Raw genomic sequence first — 11,605 nt, forward strand, 5'->3', positions numbered from 1 at the left:
TTTTTATTTTCTAGTCTAACTCAAACATTTCAAATTCTTTTTTCATTGCTAACTTGAACATGTCTATAAACAAATATATAGTAAAAATTAAAACACCAACATATAGACCTACAATCAAAGTTTTAATTTGCTTATTGGTCTTTGCATACAATGTGGGCTCTGTGTTACTTCTATTGAATTCATTTATTATCAATTTTGAATAGATCCTATTATACCATGCCATAGATGCTTATTTCAAACCATAAAGTTCCTTTTCCAATTTATATACTTTATTTTCATACCCATGTATACATCATAACTATTTGGTTATTGAACATAACCTTTTTCATCAAGAAAACCATTCAGGAAAGTTGATTTTACATCCATTGGATAGATTTTCCAATTATTATGTGCAACTATAGTTAAAATAGTTATAATTGTATCGAGTCTTGAAGCTAGAGTAAATGTTTCATCATAATCAATTCCATACTAGTGTGAAAATTATTTCACAACTAATCCTGCTTTATGTTTCACACTTTTACCTTAAACATTATATATAATTTTATAAATCCATTTGACTAATACAATTTATTCTTATAAGTAAATTCACTAATTCTCATGTTTGATTTCTTTCAATAAAGTCAATTTATTTATCCATTGCCTCGATCCAATTATTTTCTTTTATTGCTTCTTCAAAATATATAGGATAATAAGAGAATAATGCCAAATTTGAATACAATATGCATTATTTTCTCCTTGATTATATATCTCTTTTAAGCTTTTTATTTTCTTACCCCTATACCTGGGTCTTAATGAGGAAAGTGTAGGATCTCACTCATCACTTAATTTTGAATTTGGAGTTGGATAATTTGGATGATTTTATGGTGCTCTTTGTACAAAATTCCTTAGTAGAATACTTGGTGGTGTTTGAATTGACTAATAACATTGTTCTTTTGATTCTTCTTCACTATGAGATATTGGTGCTCCACCTATGACTATTTTGTTTCCATTTCCATCCCATGATTCCTCTTCCTTGAATTCAACATATCTACTAATAATCAATTTCTTTGAAATGGGATTATACAATCTATAATCTTTTGAATGTTCAGTATAACCAATAAAAATACATTTCATTTTTATTAGCCAATTTTATTCTCAATTCAAATGGCACTAGTGAACTTGCAACACATCCAAAAATAATTTAAGTTGGATATATTATTTTTCTTACCATTCCACGTTTCCTATAAAATTTTGATCTTGATAGTTTTTGCAGGACTCCTATTCACTTGATGTATACTACACATGCTACTCCTTTTTCTGGAAAAAATGGATAAATTCTTGGTCTTCAACATAATTGAATAGTAATATAATAGTAAAGACCTTAGAGGACATCATTGTTACTTGTTACTTGATACTAACTTGAATGCTTAAAAGCATGAAATTTAGCTTTATACTAGCTAGATGCATTTGGATGATATTCTTTTAAAATATAATTAAGAATTTTTTTTTTGAATATATCTAACAATAAAAAATTACCTCCCTAAAGAATGTTTAGTCAAATAGTTCATGCAACTTGCCTATTTTCTTGATATTTTGCATACATATACTAGAGAATTTCTAAGTTTATTTTTTTTGACAAAAATGGCTCTTCCTTTTTTCACTTTGATGGATGGCTATATTTTTGTTCTAAAGGTTCAATGACCATTCAATTTGTGCAGATCCAATTATTATTTGGATTTCATGAAATTTTCCTCTGTTGTTTATGCTTCCACATTTTATATACATGCATGCCCAAATAGCTATGACCAAAATATCACAAAACCTTGAAAACATCCATATTTTTTTATGTTGTAGCAACAATTTTCCTTAAATATATCCAAACACTTTACTATAGTTTTGTACCACAAAAGCTTTGACAATGCTATGCATGAATGGGAGAGTTAAATAGTTTAGAAAGGGGCAAGAACAGTTTGAACATGAATGAAAACAAGAATGAAAAAATGAGATAAGTTAAGTGGGCCACATTAACCATCTTAGTAGGTCAATGCTTAGAGCACTCATTAAGCCCAACAATTTAGTCATTTATGTAAACCATGAATCATTTCTTTGTACTCTCTATTCTTCCTTTGGCCAATAAATTGGTCAACACCTTCTTGATTTTGTTGCACATTCTTTTACCTTCCTTACTCAAGGCTATATTTTTTCAGTCCATTGAAATCCTTGTATTACCATGAGTATGGAAACACTTATTGAGCAGCTAGGACAAGTAGTTCAACTTCTATATGGAGATAGAAACAAGCTTAAACTTATACAAGCCTAAAACTTATAAAAGCCAAATTTTTATTGGGAAAGTATAAGAAATAATATTGACAAATGAACAAAAGATTGTCCACCATATTCATGAGGTTGGTCTTTCCTATATTACTTCAATGCTCAAAGTAATATACTATTTATATACAGATTTAGAAAATGTGTAGCTATACATTATGTTAGCTATTAGAAAAACATGTCATGTTTCCAAATTTAACATTGTAAATTGTGATTGTAATGCATTTGATGCATATTGCAAATTTTGATTTGTTTAGGTGGTTCAATAGAACTCACCTATTAATGTTCTTTTAGATGAATCGTCTAAACAAGTAAAAATGATTAGAATCCATTGTTTAAACAAAAATATATTATATTAATATAACAATAGCGAATACTAAGATATTACCAAGAGTGTCCCAATTGTAGGTCAGTCAATTGTCTACTCTAAGAATTTTTCTAGTTGTCTTCTTGCTATTCACAATATAAAATGAAGGTTAAAAATTAATACATATATTTAAATATTTAAAGAAATGTCAAATGGTTGTAGTTCTATTGGTTGAACATGATTGTTTTTTTTTCCCTTTTTCAATAATTAAATAACTACTAATGGATAGCACCCCCAGATAGTAATAGTAAAGATTATAAGTAACAGAACACAAAAGAGGGGTGGAAGAAAAAGCACTTGTCACACCCCAAAGACTACTAGCAAGTGCAAAAAAATAGACCCACTAAAACCTAAGTCCAATAAACACCCGACTACACAGGACCCACAAAAACCACAAAATACACTATCAACAGTTGTAAACTAAAAGGACCAAACAATCTTGAATTAACGTCCTCCTTCTAGATTTTCTAGACTACCATAGCCCTAGCCACCATTAGACAAACCATGCCATAGGTTGCATGAGCTGGGCTGTTAGCCACGTCTTCAACATCATGCATGTCATTCTTGCACCACTCTTCTTCCTGTGCTGGCAACACTAGGTTTTGTTCTTCCTCATTTTCTAGCAGACCCTCGTCTATCATATATTGTTGAGGATGATGGTATGTGATCAAAATGTTGTTCATTAATGTTGAAGTCTAGAAATGTGTTCGAATAAGGTTCAAATGACTTTGGTAGATATAATTTCTCTACATATAGATGCTTAGTCAAAAGACAACTGGTTTAGATGAATTCTTTCTTGTCTTGTTATAATCCGATATATAAAGATAGAAATGTCAAATCTATATAATCTAACTGTTTTAAATTAAAAAAAAGAAGGTAGACAGACAATGAGAATGAAAATAACAGGTGAGGACTCTTACCCATCGAAATCTCCATTGTTGTGAAAATTGTGTAATGTCACCTCTTGTTGTGAAGCTCCCATGTCAATCTGGAGTTTCATTGCAATTTGATTGAAGATTTGTTGATGAATGGATGGAGCAACCATCAAGACCAAATAGAAATCCCAGCTAAAGTAATCCTCCTCAAAACCAGAAGATAAAGTCATGCAAAGAAGAATAAAAGTTATGTTTTTTCTCTATTTAAGGTATTTCCCCGTAACCAGAAAATATATTCATTTAGCAATTTTTAATAAATATATCTGTTGCAAAATTAAAGCATATACTAAAATGTAAGATATATATTAGACTTTATTTAATTATAGTATAAAACATATTTAATGCTCAGTATTATGGTTACAAATAAGGTTAGGGTTAAGGGTAGTATTATGGTTAGAGTTAAGGTTTACATCATTGTTAGGGCTATGGTTAAGGTTCACATCAAGGTTATGGTTTGGTTTACGTTTAGAATTATGGTTAAGGTTTAGAATTATGGTTAGGGTTAGGGTTAGGATTTAGGATTGTTGTAAGGAATATACTTAGGGTTAGGGTTAAGGTTACTATTATGTTCAAGGCTAAGGTTTACACCATTGTTAGGGTTTATATCATGGTTAGGGTTAGTTTCAATGTAAGGGTTTGGTTTAGGTTTAGGATTATGGTTGGAGTTAGGGTTAAGGATTACAATTAGGGTTATGGTTAGAATTTAGTATTATGGTTAGAGTTAAGATTTATATTATTGTTAGGGCTACAATTAGGGTTCACATCAAGGATAGGATTTGGTTTAGGTTTCAAATTATGGTTAGGTTTAGGATTTAGGATTACTATTAGGAATTATAGTTAGGGTTAGGGTTAAGGTCACTACTATGTTCAAGGTTAAGGTTTACATCATTGTTAGGTTTAGGGTTAGGGTTAATATTATGATAATGGTTAGGGTTTATATCATGGTTAGGGTTAGTATCAATGTTAGGGTTTGGTTTAGGTTTAGGATTATGGTTGGGGTTAGTGTTAAAGATTACAATTAGGGTTATGATTAGGGTTATGGTTAGGGTTTAGTGTTAGGGTTAAGTTTTTTGGTTAGGGTTATGGTTTTTTGTTAGTGTTACAATTATGTTTAGAGTTTATATCAAATTCAGGGTTAGGGTTAGGATTATAACTCGGGATAGGGTTAGGATTATGGTTTGATTTAAGATAGTTTAATGTATAGTTAGGGTTAGGGTTAGGGTTATGATAATGGTGAAAATTATATGAAATAATTACCGGTTTCTATCATATGTGAAGGGTGACATAATTAAAAATTAATTTAATCAGTAAACATTTAATGAAATAGTAAGGGTTACATATAGGGTTAGGGTTTAGTGTTAGGATTGATGTTAGTGTTTATATCATGGTTATGGTTAGGGTTGGGATTTGCATCAGGATTAGGGTTAGGGATATTGCTTGGGTTAGGTTTTAGGGTTTGGGTTATAGTTAGGTTTAGGGTTATAATTATGGCTAGGGTTAGGGTTAGGGTTTACATCATGGTTAGGATTAGGGTTTATATCGTGGTTAGAATTATGGATAGGGTTAGGGTGTACATCATGGTTAGGGTTAGGTTTAGGGTTATTTTTACAGAAATAGCTATCCAGCCCTTAAGATGCACCAAGATATTAATACCCTTCATATTTTATTAATACATTATAATAGATGATTGGTGCATCCTAGGTGCTATAGAGCCATTCCCTATTTTTAGGGTAAGGTTTTATGATTAGGTTAGGTTAGGGTTAGGGTTAGGGTTAGGGTTAGGGTTAGGGTAATGGTTTAGAGTTCTTGTTAGGAAAATGGTAAAGGTTATTTTTTACATCAAGGTTTGGGTTAGGGTTAGGGTTAACATTAGTATTATAGCTAGGGTTATGGTTTACATCATGGTTAGTGTTAGGGTTAAAGGTCAGTGTTAGGGTTAATGCTAGTTTTTACATAATGGTCAAGGTTAGGTTTAGGTTTAGTGTTATGGTTAGGATTTACACCATAATTAGGGTTAATGTTAGGATTATGGATAATGTTAGGGCCTCAGATTATGGTTGGGTTTAGGGTTCAAATCATGGTTAGGGTTAGGGTTATGGTTTGGGATAGGATTTAGGATTAGGATTAGGATGATAGTTATGGTTTACATCTTTGTGAGGACTAGGGTTAGTTTTAGGGTTTGGGTTACTATTAGGTGTAAGGTTATAATTATGGTTATTGTTAGGGTTAGGTTTTACATCTTGATTAGGGTTAGGGTTAGGGTTACAATCTATTTAGGGATTAATTATGATTGGAGTTAGCATTAGTATGAAAATAGGGTTAGGGTTTAAAGATAAAGCATGTTCTGGGGGTTAGGATTATATAATAAAGCTTGATTTTAAGGTCAAAGCTAAGATTTAATTAGGGTTATAGTTAGGATAAGGCATGGTGAGGGTGAGGGTTATTATTAAATTAGGATTAGGATTCAATAAGTGTTAGGGTTCATATTGGGATTAGGTTAAGGTTGAAGTTGTAGGTAGGGTCTATTTCTACGGTTAGAGTTAACTTTAGGTTTAGGTTAGGGTTAGCATTGAATTTGAGGGATTGGAGTTAATTGTTAAGTTTATAGTTAATTAGAGTTAGGGTTCAATTATGATTAGGGTTTGATTATGGTAAGGGTTAGATTAAAATTAAAGTTTGATATCGATTAGAGTTTAATTAGGGTTAAGATTAAGTTTGGGCTAGGATTTAGTAATGGTTAGATTAGGGTTCAAGTTGTAGTTAGGGATTAATTGTAGAGTTCTATTTAAATTTAGGGTTAGGTTATGACTGTAGGTTTCAATTATGGTTAGATTAAAGTTGAAGTTTAGGATTAGGTTATGGTTTAGGGTTCAATGAGGTCTAGATTAGGGAAATTGTCAAGGTTAGGGTTTGATTATGGTAAGGTTTTGATTATAGTTAGGGTTCGTATATTAGAGTCCAATTAAAGTTAGGTTAGAATTAGCTTTACGATTCAATCACATTAGGGTTACAATTAAATTAGAAATAAAGTTTAATTAGGGTTAGGGTTTCAGCTATAATTCAATTAGGTTTAGGGTGAAATAAGTGTTAGTGTTTGAATTAGGCTAAGGTTCAATTAGGGTTAGATTAAGGTTGAAGTTATAGTTAGGGTTTAATTTTATATTTATACTTATTCTTAGGGTTAGGTAATGGTTGAAATTCAATTACGGTCATATTTAAGTTTAGGGTTAGGTTATGGTTTAGGGTTCAATAAAGTCTAGATTAAGGAAATTGTCAAGTTTAGGGTTTGATTATGGTAAAGTTTTAAATGTAGCTAGGGTTCATATTAGAGTTCAATTAGGGTTATAATTAGGCTTATGATTCAATAACATTAGGGTAAAGAATATATTAGATTTCAATTAGGGTTAGAATTAGGCATATAATTGAATAAGTTTAGGTTTAGGGATCAATTAGGAATGAAGTACAATTAGGGTTAAGTTTTGGACTATAATTTAATTAATATTAAGGAACAATAAGGGTTAAGGTTTATATTAAGGTTAGCGTACAATTAAGGTTAGATTAAAGTTTAATTCTATGGTTTCACTTTTTGAACCTAGCTTATAAAATGTGCCTTCATGGCATACTAAAGCATCCCCCTATTTTAAAAATATATTGCCCTAAATTCCTTTTTTGTCATCCTCTCCGAATACAAAGCTTGAATTAAAAGCCCCCCCATTTTCACCAAATATTGTATTTTTTCATAACCCAAATTAAAAAAACCCCTATTTTCACCTATATGCAATATATTGTATTGTCATTTTTGGGATATTAAACTCCCCAATATGAATGCACCTAACCCCTCTAATTAGGGGTTTAATTGAGCAAATTTTCACAAAGTAAAGGTTAGGGTTATGATTATTGCTAAGGCATACACCGTGATTAGGGTCAGGGTATAGGTTATGGTTGGTATAAGGATTATGATAGAATAAAAACTATGATAAATTTTAGCAAAGGATTAGGGTCAAAGTTAGAATAATGGTTACGATTTATATCATGGTTATGGTTATTGTTATGGTTATGGTTGTGGTTATGGTTAGAATTATATGGCTAGGGTTAGGGTTAAGATTAAGGTTAGGGTTAACATCATGGTTATTGTTTGGGTTAAGATTATGATTATGATAGAGTCATAGTTTTTATAAGTTTTAGCAAAGGATTCTAGGGTTAGGTTGTTGTTAGAGTTAAGATTGTAGTTAGTGTTAGGGTTTACATTATGGTTAGGGTTTATGATTAGGATTAGGTTTCACGTTATAGATATAGCTAGGGTTAGGGTCATTATTAGATTAGGGTTAGAGATAGGGTTAGGGTTAAGATTATAGTTAGAGTAGTTAACCCTAAACCTAATTAATTTCTAACCCTAACCCTATTTAAACCCTAACCAAAATTTAACTTTAACCCATATCTTATTCCCATTTCTAATTCTCATTTGAACCCTAACCCTAATTCTCTCTTTAATAATATTTTAATTGGTGAATTATTATAGATTTTTTTTTGACAATCTCATTATTGCAATTTATTTTAAAATAATATTTGTATATAAACTTCACATAATTTTTTTTTAAATGAAAAATATTATTATAAATCAAACTAAATATATGTCTTTTTATCATTATTTATTGTAAATTTCTCTTTATCTATATGATACATCAAAAATATAAAATAAATTGATCAAGTCATTTTACCTTAACATTGAAGAATTAATATCATTTTTAGAATGTAGAAAATTAGAGCTAAATATGTACATATTGATACAAATTCCCATGCCTTTTGTCTTAAATCCCAATAAAACAACATAATTATTTATTTATAGTCATCTTTACTTTTTATTGTTTTACAATATAAATTTTTGGGAAGCTTTAATATTATATGTATGATACAATTGTAATATATTTTTGGAAAATATGGGTTTTTGAAAGGGCCCAAACCCTTTTACAATGGGATTCCAAACATGATCAAAAGATCCAAAAGACTAACAAAATATAGCTATCAAAATTTGAAACAATACAAAATTTAATATTATCAACTTGAACAACATGTTGACTAAATCATTCTTTCTCTTGTCCTTCAAAATCGTTTCGGTTTTCTATTCGAAGATGTCGAACAAATACTTCACTATAATCCAAAATAAGTTTATTGATGAGTAGCCCTTCTGTGACATATTCAAGAATATCATCATCCACGATTGTAGTAATAGGTGTTTGCATGAACTTTGAAGTATGTGTACAACATAACACCATGTTTGGGTACCAATGAGGCCAAAAAAGTAGGATTAAATTATTAATTCCTTTGTACTATCATTGGCACTCATATTACACCAACACGTCCACACATTAATTTCAATTTTAAGTATGTTGTCCAAGGAGCTATGCGCATCAAACATAACTGACCAACCATAATGATATGAGTCATAGACAAAAACCAAAACTGCTAAATCTTGACATGATATATCAGAGTTTAGGAAGGCTTGTAGATCTTCATTTTGATTTGTTGCGTTAGATAACATTCTAGACATAACAATAACTCAATTAGAGTACTATAAAATAGTTCAATAATTTAAATAATCGTAAAATAAGAGACAAAGTAAAATACAAATTTTGTTACCTTATACGCTTAGATTTTGTGATAAATATCATCACTCTTATAATTATTTCTTCGAACCAACTACTCAATTAATGCAAGTTTTCAATAATGGTTTAATGCGAGGAAAGGGTAAATAAATATGGATGAGTGAGATTTGTTGCCTATTAAAAGAAAAATACTTAGAGATTTGATTTTATTAAGATAAAAACTTATATAGTATACCCTTTCCAAATACAAAGACACTAAAATCATCATAAACTATGGAATCCAAAGAAGAATTGGATAGCTTCATTTACAACCTTTCTGCATTTTAAGTTTTCATTTGATGAACAAATCTCGTTTCTGAATAGGGCTGACAAGTGTTTAGTAATTGCTCATAGTTTATGAATGCATGAGACATTTTCAATAACATCCCCAAAGCCAACTCCAACACGAAATGAAATGTTTAGTAAGAGAAGAGCTTGAAAAGACAAAAATGGAACAGGGTTGGTTGCTGCAGAGACAATATTGATGAAAGGGGTCCAGCACCACAATGTGAACGTGAAGAAACCATTAATATTCTTCCTTTACAAATTGATAGTTTCACAAAATCTGATTATAATGCACTTGCAAATGAATACACTGCTTAAATCCGATAGAGTCGAAAGGAAATCTATATTTAAAACATATATTGAAATACTCCTCACCAATAATGCGATGACTGTAATCTCCCTGGTTGCGAACAAATCAATTGCAAAATATTAGATATATTTGAGAGACACAATGGTTTCTTTTAAAGACAATAACCATGATAGGTATAGTGGAAGTGAGTCCTAGCTATATATGGAGCGGTAAATTCAAACGATTCAACTTCCTTCAAAAGTTCAAGATTATCGGTTACATTCTTCATTCGAATGGTTTTAATATTCAATGTGCATTGTGCGTTTGGAGAATGCAATTTGTAACTGCTACAGAATATTTGATTCGAATTGTATTGAATGTGTTTTGAGCATGCATTGTAACTGCTGCAGAATGTTTAATGTTGACATGGATGGACAATTTCCACCCCCGCTGCCGCTGGAGGGACGTCTACATCAGTTTATTTGCCACACCTGTGGGCGTAATTGCTACCAACCTAACCTTAACTAGATATTTCCTTATTATTCCAACAAAACATAAATATTTAAGGTTTAGGTTTCGATTGTATTCTGTAAGATTGTTGTATATAATTTGGGTCACCAACATAATGTTACCTTCATTAGGGAGGAGATTTTGAATATTTTGAATTCTTTTGTTTAATGTATAGTTAACAATATGTCAATTTATACAATTAGAATGATGTTATTTTGAAGAAATTAAATTATTATGATTTTTTAAGTTAATGATAGGAAGTATCTATTGGCACTCTATGAATGGTGCCAACCTAGTTTATTCTTTCTCTGCAGAATTAATTTTATTTGCAAGTATTTTGTTCTTCTTAGGAGGTGGTAACTCTACTATTAACATGTAAAATATAACTTGATAAGGCTGGTCAGTAATGCTCATAGTAATAGAAATTTGTATATGGATTTAGAAAATGTGCAAATGTGCGTTCTGTCAGAATTAAAATTTGAATTAAAGTTTGTTTCCCAAAATTATATTGTTAATTATGATTGTAATGCATCTGATATATATTCTAGATTTTGATTTGTTTAGGTAATTCAATAAAACTCATCTATTAATGTACTTTCAAATAAATCGTCTAAACATTATACTACCATAACAATAGCCATTACTATAGCCATTACTAAGACCTTAACAAGAGTGTTCCTATTATCCGTTATAGATAAGAATGCCAAAACTATATAATCAGCTGTTTGGAAAAAAACACAACCTATCCATTATTGGGAATTTTTGTAATGTAACTCTTGTTGAGAAGCTCCCATGTCAATCTGGAGTTTCCTTGCAATTTGATTGATAATTTGTTAATGAGTAGACGGAGCAACCATAACACCAAACATAAATCTCACCCGAAGTAATTCTTCTCAAAACTACAAGATACTGTCTTCATAGGTGGAGATATATTTAGCATAATGGTCCCGGCGGGGCTCGAACCTGCGACCTTCGGCTACCTCATTTACAGGTGTTAGTCATAAGATCAACGCTCTAACCAACTGAGCTACGGGACCATTTTTTATGAGTGTTCTTGTTATTATTATTATTTTAAATTAAATACATTCACAGTTAAACCCATAGATTTAAATACGTTTCAATTAGTGTTTTATAGTTTATGAGAGAAGACACAACCTCCTTCAAGGAATTCACAAAACAACCGTCTCCAAGCAAGGGATACAATGTGAAGAACAGTCATTCCATGGTTATCCACTTTCGTCACAAATTCATCTTCATATGCTCGAAGCTC

The 11,605-nt window shown here is 30.7% G+C and overlaps 1 non-coding gene across 1 annotated transcript; it reads right to left on the reverse strand.

Annotated features, from left to right (window-relative positions):
- Positions 1 to 11,277: 11,277 nt before the first annotated feature.
- On the reverse strand, positions 11,278 to 11,372 carry TRNAI-UAU (transfer RNA isoleucine (anticodon UAU)). Its single transcript has 2 exons — positions 11,335 to 11,372; positions 11,278 to 11,313 (listed from the first exon to the last, which is right to left on the reverse strand). It is a non-coding gene; the product is annotated as a tRNA-Ile (tRNA).
- Between the last annotated feature and the right edge of the window lie 233 nt (positions 11,373 to 11,605).

Source organism: Cryptomeria japonica, chromosome 11 (genome assembly GCF_030272615.1).
Source record: "Cryptomeria japonica chromosome 11, Sugi_1.0, whole genome shotgun sequence".
Taxonomy (NCBI): domain Eukaryota; kingdom Viridiplantae; phylum Streptophyta; class Pinopsida; order Cupressales; family Cupressaceae; genus Cryptomeria; species Cryptomeria japonica.